The sequence below is a fragment of the Peromyscus californicus genome, unplaced genomic scaffold (assembly GCF_007827085.1).
Source record: "Peromyscus californicus insignis strain IS unplaced genomic scaffold, ASM782708v3 Scaffold_4__1_contigs__length_199733344, whole genome shotgun sequence".
Classification (NCBI taxonomy): Eukaryota; Metazoa; Chordata; class Mammalia; order Rodentia; family Cricetidae; genus Peromyscus; species Peromyscus californicus.
In genome coordinates this window covers 179,609,779-179,614,085 of record NW_026294562.1, presented here as the reverse complement: position 1 = coordinate 179,614,085, position 4,307 = coordinate 179,609,779, and the positions used below count along the sequence as shown (strand labels likewise).

The window sequence follows — 4,307 nt, the reverse complement described above, 5'->3', positions numbered from 1 at the left end:
CACAGCTACCTCTTACCTCACCAAGTCCTCAACCTGAAAAAGACCAAGATCCTGTCTACACCCGACCTCATCACTTCCTGTCTCCACCCAGCCATATCTCTTCCTGTTTACTCCTCCCAAGTGCTGGGATTAAAGGTGTGTGCCACCACTGCCTGGTCTCTATGGTTAACTAGTGGCTAGCTTTGCCCTCTGATCCCAAGGCAAGCTTTATTTTATAGAGCACAAACAAAATATCATCACAGTACATCCCTGAGGCACACCCTTATATTACACCTAAAGCATAGCAACCATCTTCACTCAAATGATTATAGATGGCACTTGCATGTACCTACAGTTTACTATATATTTTCTCTACTGTCATCTTTTTTTTTTCCTTCTTTGGTCACTATATGTATGGAATTCTATCTTATGTAACTTTGGAGACTGGCTCCATTGGAGAGTAAAATGCATCTGAGTTTCAGTTTTTGGGTATGTGTGCAATATGTCACTCTTTTATATCTCATATTGCATTCTACTGTATGTGTTCTCAGTTGCTTATCACTTGTCAGTTGCAGAATATTTCAGTTGTTTCTAGCTTTTCATTGATGGGGATGAATGAAACTGTGAGTAACATTCACATGTAGATTTATTTGAAAATTATATTTATCTTATTTTATGTGTATAAGTGTTTTGCCTGCATGTGTATCTGTGCACCATGTGCATGCAGTGCCCTTAGAATCTGTAAGAAGTTATTGGATCCTCTGGAACTGGAGTGACAGACAGTGTGAGGTGTGCTGAGCATCAATCCTTGGTCCTCTAGAAGAACATCCAGTGCTCTTAACTGCTGAGTTTTCTCTCCACAATCATGATTTATTTATTTTTCATGTCAATGAATTTCCTTTAATCAAAGATAACTGTGACAAATTCATTAGCTCTCATAAGCTACATTTTACTAAAAACAATCTTCTTCTTTAAAAACATTTAATAAACCATATATACAATATATGCTGCTTTCCTTTCAGTATTTCATATTGTCTTTAGTTCTTCAGCTGGTATCAGGCACTTAGCCACTGCCCTCTGACTCAGATCACAGGCTCAGAAATCTCAAAGGTTTTCATCATCTCCTCTCAGTCATGATAACTCAAAGCTGTAATTCCTTGACTTCTAATTTGAGAGTTTTGGTCAATTCCCTCACTTTCTTCATTAATCACTGGCTCCATTATTGGTAATCAGTCTTGTTCAAGTCTTATTCTTGCAAAAGCATCCCTTATAATGAAGGAAACAGGGAATATGTTTTTCACTGTACATGGGAAAGTATGTGGATCAACTACAAAATCAAAAAGGACATTGGAATATCAGTGTCTTTTCTGAAGTAAGTCTGCAACAATTCCAAGATTCTTCCTACTTCATTCTCCATTGTTTCTTGGAGCCTCTTCCAAGCCTTTCTACTGAGCATGCCTCCCTGACTGCTCTTCTTTCATACAAGGTTGTCTTGGATAATCACTTTGTAGCTTTGGCACAGGGAATTCTTCATGTATTGAACCTAGTATGGGTTTTATTAAAGGTGTTTTCTACTGTTTTGCCTGATATCTGTCTGAGCTACAGATAATTATTTCAAAATCAGTTTTATCTTCATCACAGATGATTTCTTCAGATTCTAGTGGATTTACACCCATATGTGTCAGGAGAGTTTCAATGTATGTTAGCATCAAATGAATTTAGGTCAGAGCACAGCTGTTTGGTTTTCTTTTCACCCAAGTCTGAAGCCAGAACAACAACCTGGGCATCTAGAACTGCATCTCATGCTTGCCATACTTGGTTAAATAGAATATTGGTCTCTGCAAGGATCTCTGTTAATTTTTCACCAACACTCAGTATGTCTTCCTAGTTTTTTGGATGGAGTTGTTGAGAATGCGGTACTGATGGCTGATCAGGTGGCACGGGGCCTGATTGCACTTGACCTCCTAGCAGGCAAGAACCATCAGCTCATCCCCAGAATCAGATGGGTTGATGTCCTCCTGCAGGCAGTCAGACCATGAGCAGATGCGGTCCCAGTGTGGGTCAGTGGCTGCTGTTCTCACAATTTATTTTATTTTACATGTGTAAATCATTTCCTGCACGTATGTGTGTACATACAGGGTTGCTTGGCTCGGCCTGGGAGGAGAGGATTGGACCTGCCTGTACTGAGTCTACCAGGTTGATCTCAGTCCTCGGGGGAGGCTTTGCCCTGGATGAGGTGGGAATAGGGGGTAGGCTGGGGGGAAGGGGAGGGGGGGCGGGAGGGGGGAGAGCAAGGGAATCCGTGGCTGATATGTAGAACTGAATTGTATTGTAAAATAAAATAAATTTTTTTTAAAAAAGGAGTAATTGGGTCCTCTGGACTTCCCACGTCAGCTGTAAGTTTTTGGTCTAGGAGACTGGATGATGGAAATATTACTTTCAATACTAGAGCAAATTCATCAGACAATCATGTGACTTGAAGATGAAATTTGTGTCATGCAACTTTTTCTTCCTGTTGTGATCTGCTCCCTCACACCTACAAAGAAGCCAGACCTCTCTGAACCTACCTGTATTCCCTGCACTCCTCACCTAGGCACACCTTCCTTGATCTGGAAAAGAGTGACTCTAGTCCAGAGGGAACACAGCAGCCAGACACTCTCAGGTGAACACTTTATTTATCATTAAATAACTATCTAAAACGAGCAACGACTATGCTTTGTCAACATTGTTCCCAGATGTTAGTTAAATTATTTTTGCCATGAATCTTCTAGAAACAATTAAACAATGAGAAAGTGATGATTGCCAGGAAATAGTGGGCAAGCAGCCAAGAGGGCAATGATCAGGAGGAATCATAGTGGGCAGTCAATAGAAAGAAAAATGACTCTTCCATATCAGTCCCAGAGTGAAGAACATGAGACTATTTCTGCAATTTAGATCTCTAACTCACTTTAAGGCATATAAAATTTCACACTACATCTTCCCCAAGCAATTAAAGCCAATAGAATTTATCTTTAGCATTTAAAAAAGCTACATTTTTCCACACCATAAGAAAAAACATCTGTTTGATTTAAAAGCATCAGGCTTCATACCCTAAAGACAAGTTGGAGATCCAGAGTGAGAAAAGGAAGCTTGAAGTAATGGAGCATAAACACCATACAGAGAAAAGGTAATCAAATGAAAGCTGTAGCTGGCATAGAAAGTTTGTACCCAGGAAATATGCCTTATTTTGGGGTGGAGGAGGGTGGGATGGTTGGGTCCTATACAGGCTGGTGCTGTGTACCTTACTGAGAGCTCTGAGTGATAAAAACTCTAGATGCTGCAGAGCTCAGGATTTCTCTGGATTGTAGACTGTTCTGTAGTCAAAAGTTATTCCTAGATTTAAACTAATGGTTGAGATTATAAACATTCCCCTAGGGCTCCATCTAGTTTACCCTGTGTAAGATTTTTTTTTTTTTTTTGGTCTCTGTAACAAAATACTTGAGAAAACAAAAAACAACTTCAGGAAAGAAGGCTTATTGGGATTACAATTTCAGTCTATGAGCAGCTAGTCTGTTCGGGCTCTGAGGCAGAGTTTCACTATGTGAGGCATGTGTTGGAGCTGGTTACTCATCTCATGGTAGACAGATAGAGGGTGACACAGGAAGAGGCCTGAGCAACCAATACTCTTCAAATACAAGTTAGGAACAAAGAATAATCACCACATCCCACAAAGAAACATGAGTAAAGTAAAAGCAGCATGGTAAGGCAATGGTTGTTACAAAGACCCACACCTGCGATGCAGTGGTGGCACACGCCTTTAATCCCAGCATTTGGAAGGCAGAGTCAGAAAGATCTCTATGAGTTCAAGGCCAGCCTGGTCTACAGAGCATGATCCAGGTTAGGCACCAAAACTACACAGAGAAACTCTGTTTCGAAACAACAACAACAACAAAACAATTCCAAAACAACCAAAAAAAAAAAAAAAACCTAAAAAATCGAAGACCCACACCTGCTGCATCTTTCCCCCATTGGTTTCGATCCAAGCTTCCAGTCCTTCATGACTGGCTAGTTTTGAAAGAATTGGTGCAAAAGAAATGAAGGCAAATAGGGAAGTCACTGCAGTTTTGAGAATGCAGGGGAGCCTTTATGTAAACAAAAGTTTTACTGGATGGTCATAGTAAAACATTTGCATAAAGGATTTTCAAGATCGGGAAAATAAAAATATTTGCATAAGAGTCTTATAGGTGCTGGGGTTAAAAACATTTGAATTATTTGTCATAAACAAAAATTTTACAGTATTTGACAGAAAGACTAATATTTAATGTTTCTTAAAAACACATCAGGTGACT

The 4,307-nt window shown here is 39.8% G+C and overlaps 1 pseudogene; it reads right to left on the bottom strand.

Moving 5' to 3' along the window:
• Positions 1-1,061: 1,061 nt before the first annotated feature.
• Positions 1,062-3,976, bottom strand: LOC128124133 (non-structural maintenance of chromosomes element 4 homolog A-like; annotated as a pseudogene).
• Between the last annotated feature and the right edge of the window lie 331 nt (positions 3,977-4,307).